Genomic DNA, 18,386 nt, shown 5'->3' with positions numbered 1-18,386 from the left:
GTAGGATTCCCAGTCTATACAGGGGTTATTAAAATCTCCCATGAGTAGGGTGTTAGACTGGATGCTGAGTGTCTCTAATATGTCCAAGCATGCACTGTGGGCTTTTTGGGACATGAAAGGTGACCTATAAGGGGCTAGGATATGGTACTGGATTTTGCTGTGGTGAGCTGCACACAAACTCAACATGTGAGAGATGCAACTATATTAAGAACCTTGAATCCATGCTCTCTCACACACTAGTCAGTACATATGACAATGAGTGGGGTATCAACATGCACATCTCACCTCCTACTCCACCCAAACCCACATTACACATACCTACATATGTGGAGGTCCTCACCAGAAACATACCTAAATGCCAGAGTCCTCCTAAACACAAACACAAACATGCTAAACATAATACTTCCTCTGCATAACACAAGACACATAATAGCTCAGTCACCATTGTCTCACTTGTCAGTCCCTTAAGGCAAAACAGAAAACCAAACATATTAGTCATAGGTGATTCCATCATGAGACACACTTTCCTCTCACCAGGCTGAATAAGGAAAAGTTCATGGTCAGCTGTCTGTCAGGTGCCAGTATCCCCTATATCACACATGCGCTCAAGTCTCTCAACAACAGGTACTGTTATGACTCCATCATAGTCCATATTGGTGTGAATGACTTGAGATGTACCTCTCTGGACTATATGAAGAGAGACATGACTGACCTCTTGGACTATGTGTCTCAGGTAGGTATGCCCCTAGCCTTAAGCAGCATTTTACCTTCACATAGGATGATGCCTCAATACAAACAGAAAATGATTTATTCAATAATTGGCTTAGTTTTTGGTGTCATTCAAGGGGATCCAGTATCTGTCAGCCTGGGATGACATGATTGACAAACCTCGATGCTTTACCAGAGATAGTCTTCATATGTCACCTCTGTGATTTCAGCTACTGGCTAAGGGTCTTGCCACCCCCATAGTGCCTTTTTAGGCAGTATCTCAAGGACAAAATTACCGGCGTAAAAACTCCATCTAGAAACAACCTCAAGGTTATGCTGCTAAACGCTTAGAGTCTTAACATGAAACTGCACTCACCGGAAGCAGTCCTCACCTTGGAAAATACAGACATTTGTGTAGTCATGGAGCCCTAGTTCAAAGCTGTGGAGAGCACCCCAGCCATACCAGGTTACACCTCCTTCCACATGTTCAGACCACAAACTGGAGGTGAGAAAGCTAAAGGAGGCAGTGTATGAATATTCATTAATGAAAAATACACTTCCAGAATGGTTAAACAGTATGATTCCCTGGAGATACTTCAGGTGCAATTAACTATTGGTAGGACACATATTCAAGTCATTGCCAGCTACAGGACCACCTCCATGAATAAGAACACCCAGTTTGTCTATTTGGATCTACTTGACTCTATCAATATACATCTGAACACCATGGTTTTGGGCAACTTTAACTACCCATCCATTGACTGGGTAAATTACTCGTGCTCAAACTCACTTTCCAAAAGGTTCCTCAACTTCCTTAACTCCATTGCCTGGACCAGCTGGTTGACACCCCCACAAGGGGTGCCAGCATCCTGTATCTGGTGCTTACCAATATAGAGGACCACTGTAGCACCCCCACTGTGAGGTCTTCCCTGGTGAGATCTGACCACAAATCAGTCTCATTTGAAGTAACTATCACACCTGACCCCCCCCCCCCAGCAGCAACTAAACTAAAAATCTTCTCCATATCAGATTATAACCTCTTACGGGATGATATAAATAGCTACAGTGCACCACCCCCCTCAGATGGAACTGGCAGCTATGCTGAGATCTACACCAATGCTTTATACAAATACCTGTATAACTGCATTGACTCAGCTGTACTTGATAGGACCAAACAAGCTCCTCAAGGAAGAGCAAACCTGCCTGGTGGACATCTGCCATTAACAGGCTTTACATTAAGAGCAATAAATTGCTGTCTATGACTAAGTGGGAGCGAGCTCTAAACTGGAAACACTTCCTCCTCAGCTTAAACAAGCAAATAAGACTTCTTGTGAAGTCCCCCAAAGCAAACTACAAACCAAATTAGCTTCCTCAACTAAGGACAACCATAAGGCATTCTTTAGTTACATCCATAACCTAAAAGGAAAGGCCCAGATTTGTGCCAAACTGGTAGTTAATGATACCACATATACTGAGCCTCTGGACATAGCTAACTTATTCGCTGACAGGTTCTGTGAAACCTTCACTCCCATGTCCCCGCCACATGTATCCCGTGACATCCCTACCACCCATCCCCTACCTTGTATCTCTAAAGAGAAGGTCATAAATGCCCTCTCTAAGGCCCGACACATCCCAGGCTGTGTCCTACATGAGCTCCAACAAGAATTAGCAACACCATTGATTACTCTTTTCAGTGATAGTCTAAGCTTCATCCCAGCTGAATGGAAAATGGCCACCGTTACTCCCTTGCACAAAGGTAGTGCTTCCACTGACTCTGGAACTATAAACCTATTAGCCCAACTAGCTTTACCTACAAGGCCATGAAGTGAATTATCATGGACCTTATCAGCAAAGATATAGGTAATCTTCAAACACTTGACCCTAGTCATTTTGGATTTGTCAAAGGGAGATCATGCCTGTTAAACCTGGTGGACTTCTTCAAGACAGTCACCAAGGCCCTGGACAAGAGGAAATCTGTGCATACAGCCTACCTAGACTTAGCCAAGGCTTTTGACACTATCCCCCCCTCAGGCATCATTGAAAAATGCACTCAGCTAGATATTAACCCTTATGGGAGGGTGGCCTAATGGTTAAGGTGTTTGCCTTGCAAGCACAAGGTGCAGGGTTTGAGTGTCACAAGGGATAATTGGCTAGGCTTAAAATGTCTCACAAGGGCAGTTAGCTTAGTACTAATCTATGAACCTATAAACCTATGTCATTAGCTTGGATGCTAAATGGCTCACTGATAGAACACGTAGTCAAAATAGGGGAATCCACCTACAAAAGCAGACCTGTAACCAGTGGTGTTCCACAGGGCTCTGTCCTGGGACCTGTACTATTATTTGGAATCTATTTTTACAAAGTACAAGAAAAAACTAAAGGTCTGTGACTGACAAGATTTGCCGATGACTGCAAACTGGAAGCAGTCAAATGATATCAACATCTTACAAGAGGGTCTTATGCAAACAAATGATTGATGCCAAAGTCATGACTTTAAACTCAATGCAAAAAAATGTATTATCATCTCTTTCAATAAGAACGATGTTCCTATTAACTACCACATCAATAGCAACACCCTAAGTACACACTCAGTGGTGAGAGACCTGGGCAAACAGGTTGACAGTAACCTCACCTTTGATCACTATGTCTCTGCAGTGGTAAGAAGGGCATTTTATATTGCTCATCTCATAAGCAAGGGCATTGTCTCCAGAAAAAAAGAAGTTATAACCTCCTTGTACTCTTCCCTCATTAGGTGAATAACTGAGTACAATGCCTCTTTTGGTATGTACCTTTCCAAGTCTCTGCAGCAATTGGAGGGACCACAAAGGTTTTTCACAAGAAAAATTCAAGGTCTTCAGCATCTGTCCTATGCGGATCATCTGAAATCAGTGTCACTTTATTCTGTTTCATACAGACTACTCAGAGGTGATCTCTGCCTTGCATACGAGGCAATCTCTGATCCTGCATTATTGGAAATACTTCATATCCAAAAGTCAAATGGTAAACAGGTTATTCACTCTAAAGACCTTAACCTGGCATGTGACATTAATAGAACCTGCTATAGGGACAGATTTGTCTCCCAGAGGTTACTGAACCTTTGGAACAGACTCCCACCTCATGTCAAAAAGAGGACCTCATTGGCCCTCTTCAAATGCAATCTGGACAATTGGATGGGTAACTGTAAATTCATCCTGGGGGTTCCACCTCTGTCCGCCTTGGACAGGGGTAGTAGGTGCTGATCATGGAAATAAGAGTAGAACTTGGCTAGGCTTGTAAGGGCCGTATGGCCATTAGCCTAGTAACCTCCTATGATCCTGTGACCCTATGGAGAGGAGGGCTTCGAGGGAAGTTTTTTATATAGGCTCCTAGCATTGAGATCTTCCTAACTACATTGCTTGCTTTCTAAAGCACTGATATACTGCATAAATGTGAAAATGGAAGTCCCATACACATGTACAGTACATCAACAAAGCAGCGGAATTGAGAAACAACACGGATGAACATCACAGCGCTGTTATACATAGACATTATTTAAGAAAAATAAGTGATTTTTTTTAAATAATGTCATTATATAATAACCAATGACTTGGGTGTGGTTCTTAGGTTCATAGGTGTGTACTAGCCTAATGGTCCTGGAGCCTTTACAAGCCTAGCCCATATGATTACCCTGGCATTGTGCCACCCGACCTTAGTTCCCAGTGCCTCTGTCAAGTAGAGCCACTGGAGTGATCCCCTGGGTGAATTTTCTATTTCTCATCCACTCATCAAGATTTTTCTTGAAGATGACCAGTGAGTTGCTCTGTTCCATAGCATGGGCAGTCTCTGGGTTATGAACCTGTCCCTCCAGCTTGTTCTGTTGATTGTGGTAATGAGGTTGAGGTCTCTGGAGCGTGTGGTGTGGAGGGATTGAGATTTCTTTAGATGTAGCATTTCTAACAGAGCTGGGTCAGACATGGCTTTGTATGTCAAGCAGAGATCGCCTCTAAGTAGGCGATATGAGACCGAGAATAGTTGGAGTTTTTTGAGTCTGTCCATCTAGGACAAGTGTTTAAGGCCTAGGATCCTCTTTGTGAGGTACTTTTGTGGCCTCTCCAGTTGTTGCAGGTGTCTAGTCAGGTTCCTTTCAGCATTTTGAATGTTGAAAACGTCAAATTTAATTTAATCGAACTGAAATGTTCGAAATCTCAGAAGAGCGAACTGACAGAACTTCGATTTCTTTCCCAGGGAAAGAAATCGGTGGGTCATCATCGGAGTTTGCTATTTTCTCCACTGTGGTGCGGTCTCGGAGTTGGTATATTTAAGTAGGGGTGTGTGGGGGCCACAGCCCCCCACGTTGTTAGTGTTTAAAGTATTCATTTTTTTTTTTTTGCACAGAACACCGATTTCTTTCCCTGGGAAAGAAATTGATGTTCTGTCAGTTCGCTCTTTTGAGATTTTGAACATTTCAGTTTAATTACATTGCATTCAGTGTTTTCAGCATTCAATATGCTGATATAGACCCGTCTAGTCAGGTACATGCCTAATGGGGCATTGTACTCGATGACTGGCCTAATGAGGGAAGAGTAGAGGGAGACAATGACCTCTTTTTTCCTGGATGCAAAACCCTTAGTAATGAGATGTGCCACATAGCAGGACTTTCTGACCACAGTGGCAATGTGGTGCTCAAAAGAGAGGTTGCTGTCAACCTGTATTCTCAGATCTCGGAGACAGAAAGCAAAAGTAGATCAGTTCCATTAACAAAGAAAAAAAATACACTCATCAACATACACAAGGCTTTGTCATCTGCAATTTGTAACTTAAAATAATAATTTAAGTAACACTGCTAACATTAAAAGCTGTTGTTTATAATATACACATTTGTTTTAATTAAATACAAAATTAAGTTCATAGATGGAACTCATTTATATTCTGACTTTATGCAGAGATGAAGTCCTATGGGCTTTTTAGTATGCAATAATACTCATCGTGTTCTGATGCTATATTTTTGTGTATTTATTTGTTAATTGAGTACTTGGATTGGTCCTAATGGGCGATTTTTAAGCCATAACCTGTACTACTGAGCAATGCTGTTTCCATACGAAGCGACAACAAACATTTCTTATAAAGGTAAAATATTTGTACACATGCACCTCTACATTTGTTATTGCAATAAGATTTATAAATTAAAGTCACTTGTTTAAGCATAAGTAGAATGAAGAAGATAATGTGCATGACAGCACAGTGATGGTTTTTGTACTGAAAAAAGGAAACTTTCTTTTTATTAGGTATACATGTAAGTGATGCCTGAAGGTGATATGATTTGAAGTTTATTTATTGTGGCAAAAGATAATGTTGTGCAGGGATCCAAAGAGGGAAGAAAAATGTTGTAATCTTCTATGAAAGAAGTTCTATACCTAATTATGAAAGGCCATGACATAAATATTTTGAGACCACAGATCCACAGTTTCCTGGCAAGAGGTGAACAAATGTTTATATAAAAGTAGTTGTAACTAACATTATCAAGGTCAGAGTCATTCTGTAATTGTTGCGTAACTGGGATGTGAATAAATAACTTTATGTTGGACAGAGCAGTAGTGCCTCCTAGGCTAACCATTTTGGGCAGAAGGAGAGGAAAGAATCTGAGAATCTGATATGAGTACTTCATTATAAGTTATGAGATCTAGAATGTTATACATTAATTTCAGGTTTGATATATACACCCCCCCACACACACACACACACACATATCTATATATATATATATATATATATATATATATATATATATCTGCCTTTATCTATGTATATCTATGTTCCTAGTGAATAACATTGAAAAACCTGAATACCAGTGTCAATTATGTCAACAACAACGCAAATGACAGCAGAGCAGTTTGCACATGTAAAGAATATCATCAGTGCATACACACTAAAACTAACAAAAATAAAAAACAAGGAAAAACATTATTTTCGCCCACCATGTAGGGGGTTGCACCTACCATACTTTCTGTTTTCTTTTTGTCCTGTTTTATGAATTCTTTGCTATGGTTCCTTAACTACCTATATTGTTGCAGGTTTGTTTGAGACTTAGGTTCATAGGTTCGTAGGTTGGTACTAGGCTATCGGCCCTAGGGCCTATACAAGCCTAGCCATAACAATTCCCTGGCTATTTCTTCCCACAATATTTACTTCCCTGGACCCCTGTCTAGCAGGGCGACTGACGTGACACCCGGGGTGAATTTCCTATCTCCCATCCAATTGTCAAGGTTCCTTTTGAAGAGGGCCAAAGTGGCGCTCTGCTTGACATGTATGGGCAGTCTATTCCAGAGTCTGGGGAGTCTCTGGGTCTGGAACCTATCCCTACAGCATATTTTGTTCATTGTGATGACAAAGTTTAGATCCCTGGAGCATGTGGCTCTGAGGGATTGGGATTTCTTTAAGTGTAGCATGTCCAATAGCTCTGAGTTTGACATGGCCTTGTATGTTAAGCAGAGATAGCTTCTGAGTAGACGATATGCAACAGAGTATAGCTGGAGTTTTTTTAGATGGTCAGCATAGAGCATCTGCTTTAGGCCTGTGATTCTTTTAGTGAGGTATTTCTACAGCCTTTACAGTTGTTGCAGATGTCTTGAGAGGTACATATCAAAAGGGGGCGTTGTATTCTATAATGGGTCTAATGAGGGATTATTACAGTGGGACAGTGACCTCCTTTTTTCTGGATGAAAAGCCCTTAGTGATGAGGTGTGCCACATAGAAGGATTTCCTAACTGTTGTGGCGATGTGGTTATTGAAGGTGAGACCACTGTCCTAAGTCTCTTATCACACTTTCAGTGTTTAGTGTACTGCCACCTATGTGGTAATTCACGGGTACATGTTTTTTTCCCAAAGGGGATAACTATACATTTCTTGGCATTGAGCTTTAGCCCATGGCACTGGCACCAAGCATCTGTTTCTGTAAGACCATTTTGTAGAATATCCACATCATTTGGGGATTCAATAATGGCTCCCAGTTTGCAGTCATCTGCAAACTTTGTTAGCCAGAGTCCCTTAGTGTTGGCCTGTACTTCAGAGAAGTAGATGCCAAACAAGAGCGGTCCCAGTACTGAACCCTGAGGTACTCCACTTGCCACTTGTCTGGAGATGGATTTGGAGTCGGCTGCTTTTACAGTGTGGGTTCTGTCAGTAAGCCAGTTGCCAACCCATCGAGTGATGTAGGGATTAATGTCCAGCTTAGTAAGTTTATCTATGATTCCAGAGTGGGGGATGGTGTCAAAGGCCTTGGCGAAGTCCAGATAGGCTGTGTGGACCGCCATACCCTCATCCACATCTCTGGAGACTGATTCAAAGAAGTCAGTCAGGTTCAGGAGTCAAGATCGGCTCTTCACGAACCCAAACTGGGTGGGATCCAGTGTTTGAAGGTTGCCAGTGTCTTTGTTTATAAGTTCCATGATAATACATTCCATGGCCTTGCAGATCAGGCTCATTAGACTGATGGGGGGGGGGTAGTTCCCAGGATCCAAGGTGGATTCCCCCTTGTGGAGTGGAATAACTGTAGCTGTGTGCCACTCAGGGGGCATGAAGCCTGAGGTGAGGCTATGATTAAACATGACACTTAGGTGAGCTGCTAATTAATTTTGTAGTTCATCTAGTACCAGCGCGGGATGTCATCTGGTCCCATGGATGCTGCATTCTTAGCTTTGGAGAGTGCGGTTTTTACCTGTGTGGTCGTTATTACCAGAATTTGGCAATCTTTTGGTATTGAGATGGGCCCTTTAGGGGGTGAAGTTGGCACTGAATCACTCTGCCAGGATATTGGCAATATCCTTGGGATCAGTATATTTAATGCCATTCTGTTGTAGCTCAGAGCAGATTTGAGCATTGCCGTTTAAATTCTTGACCTAGCTATAGAATGCCTTGTGGTTGTCTTTTGGAATCTTTGGCAATTTTATTTTCGTAACTAGCTTTGGAGAATTTTATGAGGGATCTCAGCTTCTTGCTGAGGCTGGTAAGGGAGTTTTTTCATCCTGGGATTTTCCTCTTTTCTGCAACGGTTTCTTCCTTTTGTTGTAAAATTTGTTTATGGCAGGGGACCACCAGATTGGCTTCCTTTTTTTGGAGGAGAGAGTCTTGGTTCTATTTGGGATGTCGCGATTCATGCATGAGTGGATGTGCTTATACAGTGCTTTAGTGTAGGATTCAGCAGTCGAACTTTCAGTTCCCATCTGCATGGGTGTCATCAGGTTTGTCACTTTTGACTTGAGTAGCATGAAGTTGGCTTTGGAGACATTTTTTACGGAGGTTTCCTTAATGGGGGTGGGGGAGGGATGTGGATGTCAGGGGTGATTAGCTTATGGTCAGACCTGACCAACGAGGGAGTGACCATAGGTGTGAAGCATCGATTTCCCATGTTGGTAATGACCAGGTTTAGGATACTGGAGCTCCTAGTGGGACTATGGAGTAGTTGATCCAGGGCATTGGAATTTATGAATTTCAAGAACCACTGGGCAAAGGTGTTGGTACACAAGTAGTTTTCCCAGTTAATGGCAAGGTAGTTGAAATCACCCAGTATTAGGGTGTTTGGTTGTATCTTAATATTTTCCAGTATGTTTAGAAAGGTGTAATGAGAATCTTGGGGCATGGTGGGGGATCTGTAGCAAGCTACAATTTGGATTGCAGTCTTACCTAGTGTTAGTTGCACCTGGAGAATTTCAGATGCATTGTGTTGGGCAACTAGCCTGGTGGTGTGAATATCCTTGATGAATATGGACACTCCTCCAGCTTTAGTGTTTCGGTCCTGGTTTGGTGGCTGAAAAGTGTGGTAAGAGATGTAGCCTAGTATTGCAGGAGTGCTCTCTGGAGCCTTGAACCAGGTCTCAGTTACTGCACAGATATCGATGTTCAACATTTGTAGGAGTGCCTCGAGAGAGTGCATTTTGAGGTTTAGACTTTTAGCATTGAGTAGCATTATCTTCAGATTTTGCCTGCTTGTACCTGTTATGGTGGTGGTTTTGTCCTTTGAACTTTGCCTAAAAAAGGCACTATAGGGGTGGCAAGAGCCTTAGCCAGTAACCTGAATCCCAGAGGTGACAGGTGCAGACTATCTCTGGCAAAGCATCGTGGTCTGTTGATCATATCATCCCAGGCAGACAGATACTGGATCCCCTTTGAATGACACCAGAAGCTTAGCCAATTGTTGAAGTCAATCATTTTGGGCGAAGGCAGGATGCTACTCAGGGCTAGGGTTATATCTGCCTGGCCACATGATCCGAGAGCTCTTCCATGTCTCTTTTCATGTAGTCCAGGGAGGTACATCTCAAGTTATTCACTCCAACATGGACAATGACAGAATCATATTTGTACTTGTTGTGGAATGACTTGAGTGCATGCATTATCTGGTGGATGCTGGCACCCGACAGGCAGCTGACTGTAATTTTCTCCTTGTTCAGTTTGGTGAGTGGGACATCAGTGTGCCTGACTATAGAGTCACCTATGACTAAATTGTTGGGTATGTTGTCTTGCCTTAGGGGCTATTGTTGGGTAGCACACTGGTGTTGTGAGCTATGTGACACTTTGGTTGTGATTGGTGTTTGTTTGCATTTCAACTTTGGATGTCCTTGTTGCTTGAGCAGGTTACTGTTAAGGGCCTCCACATATCAGAGTTTAGTGTTGCTATGTGAGGGTGTTGGTGGTGTGGGTTTGGAAAGGCTATGTGTTGCTTGAGGTGTAGTGCAGGTGTTATCCTTCTCCTCTTGACTGTCTGGCACAATCTTGGGTGGAGAGATCTTTGCGTCCAGTTTGGCTATGTAAGTGCACCTCTCGCAGTTTGTAGTGTTGGGTGGTAGGAGGAGAGGGTTGTCTGTGTACATGAGGCAATTGCTGCATTGCCCTAGTATGCCCACATTCACCAGGTGGACAAGAGAAATCATTGGAAACTGACCCTTGGACATGCCTGGTTCAGTGCTTTTTTTTTGTAAAGTACAAGAGTGGTTTTCCCTTACCTTAGCAAGGTACTTTGCAATTATAGGCTTAGTACCTATGATTAATTTCTCCTTATTAACAAGGAGTGTTGAGTGCTCATATCAGTTTAAGGCTTCCTAGTGCTTTCCAGCAGGTTTTAGAGCAAGTGCTAGTCACTGCGATGCTTAAAGGTAAGATGAAAAAAAAATGGTTTATCCTAAACAATGCAGTGTGCAGTAGAGGAGTTAGATGTGTATGTAGGTAACTTAAGTTTTACCTGTCTAAAAAGTTAAGTTTTAGTAGAGAGTCACTATTTTTAAAACAGCAAGATAGATTGAAAGGAGGTGGTCACTTTTGTATCCTGGTACTATGGAATACAGTAGGATGGCCAATACATTTAAATAGTTGAAGGGGAGTGATTTCACAAAATGATAATTTTGCGCTTACTCACACAAGCCAGTAAAAGCAGAGAAGAAATGAGATATATGGTCAAATTAACATAAGGGGAAGGCAACTAGAAAGACAGTGGTGTTTAAGAACACAACAAAATCTCGGTGGGAAAGCCTTATTGATCTGGAGCAGGCTGGAAGTAAAAATTTCTTTATTGAAGTTACTGAGGTTTCGGACTGTGTTATAGTGATGAACCATGTGGAGCTGTTTGGGGTGTCTGATTATATAGCTTACCCTGTGGTTGCTTAGGCTATCAGGGAGGGTGCCACTTGTGGCAGCATTGTTTGAAGTAGATGTTAGAATCCATTCTAGGATGGATCCTTTAGCTGTGGCCTTCTTAATTCTAGTTGGAGTCTTTTTCATTTGAGAGAAGCTGTATACCCGAATTGAATTTTGGTGAGTTTTCTAAGGCTGTCTTTTGCCAGTCTAGGTTAATGTCTCAGAGCAAGATGATTTCCAGTCTTATGTTGGCCAAGATCCAGGACAGGATCCAGGACAGGATCTCTCCTAAGTTGAGAATGTTGTTACCAGGTGGCATGTATAGACCAATGATGGCTGGAGATTTGTGAGTAAACAGTTTCAGGTGTGAGATGAGAAGTTCAGAATTTTTGAAAGTGGGTATGGTGTTATGTTAAGTGGAGAGATCTAAAATATTTCTGTTGAAAACATCAACTCCACCTGCTTTTTGTTGATTCTGTCTTGTCTGAGTATATTATAACCTGGTGGGGGTATTTCTGCATCTCTGGTAATTGGCTTTAACCAGGTTCATGTGGCTATGAAGATATCGAAAGAGTTGTGTGCTATACAGACATGAACTTCTGAGATTTTGTACAGAAATTTCTTAGGTTTACGTGTAGTATTTTCAGTCTTAGGCAGTTGGAGAGGTAGCCTGTTGCTGTTTCTGGATGTGTGGGGGATAGTTTGGTGGGTTTTGATGTTAGATGAACGTGTGCAGGATTGGTATATATATCCCCTCACAGTATTATTGTCCAGTTAGCAATGTGGCTATCGAATACTCACTTGTATTTGTCTTGAGTTTATACATGATTTTGGATAATGGCGGAGCATGTGCTGCTTGCTTGTATTTCAGGGTGCTAATGTACTTAATGTCATGTAGACTGGAGGAGATATCAGAAAATTGTGTTGTGGTACTCTTGCTTAAGTAACATTTGGTAATTCTAGGTTAGTAACTGTGTGAGACAGACTTGTGATAGCTGTCTGAGAGTGTGAGTACAGTGGGAATGCTAGTGATAGAAGATAAAGTAGTGGCATATTTTGGATTTAGAAAGATGCATGGATAGGTGATAGTGAGTGGTGGGAGACGTCTGGAGGGATGCTGTTATTGGTAGTAGAAATTAATGTGAGGTGTAAATTAGAGTAAGATGATAGGTAGGATTGATAAGTAAGTATAGATATTGATAGGATTGATAGATAGGTATAGGGATCTATAGGTAGGTATACAGAAACACTGCTATGAATGTATATGGTGAGGAATCTATTAACAGTATAGGACTGGTATGGCAAGCAATGGTAGTAAGAAAAAAATACAGATTTAATTGTGTATGAATGTAGAGATATTAATGGTAGAGGGGTATATGCAGTATAGAGAGTTAAGTGGAAGGCTGAGAGATATTATAGAGGAAGAGATGGGAGATAAATACTAATCTGAATATAGTATATGAGAGAAGATATCAGGGATAAAAGGAAGAAGGAATTTTTCGAAGGAATGAACTAGCTGAGGAGAGATCTAAGTAGGAGAGGATACAGTGCAAAGCAGTATACATTATATAGTGTGTTTGATATCAGTGGGTACATTACAAAGCTTGCTGTAATTGTAACTGTGCTTAGTGCTCTGCTTCCAAGGAAACATCTTCCTTAATGGTGTTCTAAAAAAAAGCAGAATAAAACATAAACATAGCAAATGAAGTATACCACCAGAGGCGTGCATACTGTCAATGGTGCAGTAAACATGTATTGTATTACTGTACCCATAATCCTAATGAATGCCCTGACCAGAGCACCATAAATGGCCCAACACAAAGTTCCAAAGCTAAATAGCTGAGTTGCTTCACACACAAATGATATCTAGAATGCAGAACCACCAACAGTGTGGGGAGAGAAGAGCCATATTGGAAACAGGAACAATGAAACCCACGCACGTTGGGCTGGCTACTCATCAATGGATCTGCAATTTGAGGTTATATGTTGCACCACAAAGGGAATCATAGGTTTATGTAACCAGTGATTTGAAGGTAGTTTTTTTGGGTTTATTGTTTTCGATTGAGACTGGAAGTTCGTATCTTGTGGTCGTTGAAGTAAACATGAATTACAAGAGTTAATTTGTGTATGCAGTATAACTTTGGGGCTCACTGATGTCATTTTGAGAATATATGTGTTATCAGACACACTATCATCTTTCTTGGTCTTATATACTAGTTGGGGCCTCATTGTACAGTTGCCAGTGTATATCCATGTTTTTTATTTCTCATGGTGTGTTTCAGCAGGATTGAATCAACATTTGTGGACATTTATTGGACATTTGGGAACATTATATCAGGTTACCATCCATACTGGCTTTTGCTTCATTATTTGCAATTCGTGGTGTTCATGTACGCACGACTGTGAATGGTATAGGCAAAAATTTATTCATTGACTTTTATATGGACAGACACTGGGTGGCAGTGAAGAGTTACTGGATAGCTGGGTAACTACAGCAGAGCTAATAAGACAGATGGCTAGAAAGGTGCTTGGTGTGACATCTGGAAAGAGGAAGGAGGACAAGGAGACTTGGTGGTGGAATGAAGAAGTACAGGAGAGTATACAGAGAAAGAGGTTGGCGAAGAAGTGGGATTGTCAGAGAGATGAAGAAAGTAGAAAAGAGTATAAGGAGATGAGGTGCATGGCAAAGAGAGAGGTGGCGAAGGCTAAGGATAAGGCGTATGAAGAGTTGTATGAAAGGTTGGACACTAAGGAGGGAGAAAAGGACCTCTATTGATTGGCTAGATAGGGGGACCGAGCTAGTAAAGATGTGCAGCAGGTAAGGGTGATAAAGGATAATGAGGGAAATGTACTCACAAGCGAGGAGAGTGTGTTGAACAGATGGAAAGAGTACTTTGAGGGGCTGATGAATGAAGAGAATGAGAGGGAGAGAAGGTTGGATGATGTGCGGATAGTGAATCATGAAGTGCAGTGGATTAGCAAGGAGGAAGTAAGGATAGCTATGAAGAGGATGAAGAATAGAAAGGCTGTTGGTCCAGATGACATACCTGTGGAAGCACGGAGGTGTTTAGGTGAAATGGCAGTGGAGTTTTTAACTTGATTATTTAATGAAATCTTGGAAAGTGAGAGGATGCCTGAGGAATGGAGAAAAAGTGTTTTAGTACCGATTTTTAAGAATAAGGGTGATGTGCAGAGCTGTAGTAACTACAGAGGGATTAAATTGATCAGTCACAGCATGAAGTTATGGGAAAGAGTAGTTGAAGCTAGGTTAAGAAGGGAGGTGATGATTAGTGATCAGCAGTATGGTTTCATGCCAGGAAAGAGCACTACAGATGAGATGTTTGCTCTGAGAGTGTTGATGGAGAAGTACAGAGAAGTTCAGAAGGAGTTGCATTGTGTCTTTGTGGACTTAGAGAAAGCATATGACAGGGTGCCTAGAGAGGAGTTGTGGTATTGTATGAGGAAGTCGGGGATGTCAGAGAAGTATGTAAGAGTGGTACAGGATATGTACGAGGGTAGTGTGACAGCAGTGAGGTCTGCAGTGGGAGTGACGGATGCATTTAAGGTGGAGGTAGGATTACATCAAGGATCAGCTCTGAGCCCTTTCTTATTTGCAATGGTGATGGACAGGTTGACAGACGAGATCAGACAGGAGTCCCCGTGGACTATGATGTTTGCAGATGACATTGTGATCTGTAGTGAGAGTAGGGAACAGGTGGAGAAGACCCTGGAGAGGTGGAGATATGCTCTAGAGAGAAGAGGAATGAAGGTCAGCAAGACTAAGACAGAATATGTGTGTGTGAATGAGAGGGAGGATAGAGGAATGGTGAGGATGCAGGGATAGAGGTGGTGAAGGTGGATGAGTTTAAATACTTGGGATCAACAGTTCACAGTAATGGTGAGTGTGGAAGAGAGATAAAGAAGAGAGTACAGGCAGGATGGAGTGGGTGGAGAAGAGTGTCAGGAGTGATTTGTGACAGACGACTACCAGTAAGAGTGAAATGGAAGGTCTACAAGAGGGTAGTAAGACCAGCTATGTTATATAGGTTGGAGACAGTGGCATTGACAAAAAGGCAGGAGTCAGAGTTTGACGTGGCAGAGTTGAAGATGTTAAGATTTGCACTGGGTGTGACGAGGAAGGACAGGATTAAGAATAAGTATATTAGAGGGTCAGCCCAGGTTGGAAGGTTTGGAGACAAAGCCAGAGAGGCAAGATTGGAAATGTGCTGAGGAGGGATGCAGAGTACATTGGGAAAAAGATGCTAAGGATGAAGCTGCCAGGTAACAGGAAAAGAGAAAGGCCTAAGATAAGGTTTACTGATGTGGTGAGAGAGGACATGCAGGTGGTTGGTGTGACAGAGCAAGATGCAGAGGACAGGAAGAAATGGAAACAGTTGATCCACTGTGGCGACCCCTAACAGGAGCAGCTGAAAGAAGAAGGAGAAGACTTTTATATGGACAATGATGCTAATATAAAGTGACATAAAGTGATTTTGGGGGTTATATGATTTAAACAGCTATCATTTGTGTATTTTTATTTCATAAATGTGGAGTATTGGGTGTCATTGTTCAGTTATCAGTGTACATCTAGGCCTAACGGACATAATGTTTGTGCTTCATGGACATTTATTGAATAGTTGGGAACATTATATTAGGTTGCCATTTATATTGGCCTTTGTTTCATGTTTTTAGTTTCGTTTGTGAACGGTGTTGGTGGGAATTTATCAAACGATTCTTATATGAACACTGTTATTGACACAAAGTGATTTTTTGGGGGGCTACATAATTGGAGTATCTATCACCTGTGTTTATATTTTTATAAATGTGGGGTTATTTGGCGGCAAACTAATGTTTTTTGATATGGGCTCCCTTATATGAAAATCAACAGCTTGGGTTGGGACCTATACATGCTTTGTAATACCTGTATTGTTTATATATATTTTTTAAGTGTAAGATATACTACATTTTTCCAGGACTGGGGGTATGTTGTGTTGGGGATATATGTTGACTTGTATTAAAACGCATATGAATCATTTATATAAGGTACACAGTTTGGACTGACTTGGAGCTCTTACATATTTTTTATTTACTTTATGACTAATGGTGCATAGTCTTGGTTTATGGGCTCTTAGTTTTAGGGGCTCATTACTGTATATGTAAACATCCTTCTATACATCAACAAATTTTATTATTGGATGTAGAAGCGAAGGCTGACATCCGGAAGTGTTTGGGGACTTATGGTTTTCATTTTTTGGGATTATTACAATATAAGGGCAATGAAGCCCTTTATTAAGGTGGATGGCTCTATACTCAAGTGTTTTCAGAGGATGTGTTAAGTGATACATGAATAATTTATTGATTACAGGAAATGTTCATTTAAGTATTGGACGAAGAAGCGAATGCTGATGTCCTACATCTTTTAGGTGAATATACACATAAAGTGTCATTACTGGAGCCTTATAGGAGGTATATAAATGTGGAATACATCTTGTATGTATGGAAAAACATTTTTTTGTTCTAGATAATCTTTTGATAGTGTGGCCAGTTGATATGCTTACATGCTTAACATCTTGTAGGAGGTTGATAGACAACATATTGATATTGGAGTATGTGAGAGCTTCAATTTTCAGGCTTTATGGGTGTCACATTTATTACACTTTGAAGTGAATGTTTGGATTTTTGTGCGTTGCTTTCGAAGTCACTTAGCCACTTTTGTACCAGTGTTTCACTTATATCAATCATAGTTTGAATTTTATTTTTTTGTTATACATTGATATTACAAGAGCATTAATATGGATTTGACCAATATTATAGGTCCATAGATTAGTACTAGACTAACTGCCCTTGTGAGCCATTTTAAGCCTAACCACTTACCCCCTGTGAGAATCAAAGCATACACCTTGTGTCTGTAAGGTAAACATTTTTAGCATTATGCCAGCCTCCCACCCCTCAGGTCTTTTGGCTAATAGAGATGATATAAACATTTTTGCTGCTTATATATCATCAACCAAAGGGGGAGCTGGGGATTTAGTCTAGCTGGATTCTTGTAAAGATTTATTCATTAAGTTAACCAACAAGATGAATTAAATGAGAATTCAGATTTGTCATCTTAGATTATTTAAGGCATACTCAAACAATAACATTACCTCTTGAGGTTTGAGAGTTAGGACACAACCATTTGTCAAGGGGGTTGATGAAACTTTATTAACACAGTGGCAACAAGTACAACATTCATCATCTATGAGTTTTGTAAAGATTCTGATAGAATTTTATGAACGTAGAATTATGTCTTTGAGGGTATAGATGAATTTTGTATGAAATTGCAGGAATATAAAGATCATGATGGATATTAAGAGCAAGTTTCCTTACTTTCTGGTTGTTTGATACAATTAGAACAGGATTTGAAAGCCAGAATGATTAAAAAGTTTCAGAGAGAGGTTAGGGACTACTCTACAGGTAAACCATTTGTACTTAAGAAAACAGTCCAGTTTACCAATAATAAATCAGGCTCATTCCAGCTTAATTTGAAAAGAAAAAGAGATCTATGTTGAAAAATACCAAATCAGGAGATGAATTTTCCTCCAATACAGATAGTGAAGGAACAGTTTTACATAGTTCTCCAGCTGTCAAAAAGGGTAATGTTGGTTTCCCTTTAAGAGATCCAGGTGGAGAAGGAGGAAACACAGAGGAAACAGGAAGAAGTTTGGAAACCATGTTGGCAGTGTTAACACGCAAATAAATGATTGTTTAAATATTCACAATATTTCATCTTTGGAACTTACGCAAGTAGAACAAAAATTGTTGAATAAAGTCATGGGTTTTGTCCCCAAGTTCATGGTGTCAGAATTCTCTTTTGCACAAGATGTTATTAGTTTTTGTCGGAAACTAAATTTAAAATTATATTTTGTAGATTCTGAGCCATATGGTGAGAATTCACATAATTTCAGATTTAGGACTTCTACTTTTGTACCTCCTATGAACAAAAATGTGGTAATTTTCCAAAATTTGGGGTTGAAAGAGTTACATTTTTCTAATGTTAATAATTAAGGACATAGGATAATATCACTAGGGAGGAA

The sequence above is a fragment of the Protopterus annectens genome, chromosome 1.part1 (assembly GCF_019279795.1).
Source record: "Protopterus annectens isolate FY-2018-M chromosome 1.part1, PAN1.0, whole genome shotgun sequence".
Taxonomy (NCBI): Eukaryota; Metazoa; Chordata; order Ceratodontiformes; family Protopteridae; genus Protopterus; species Protopterus annectens.
Note: the sequence above shows the minus strand (reverse complement) of the source record.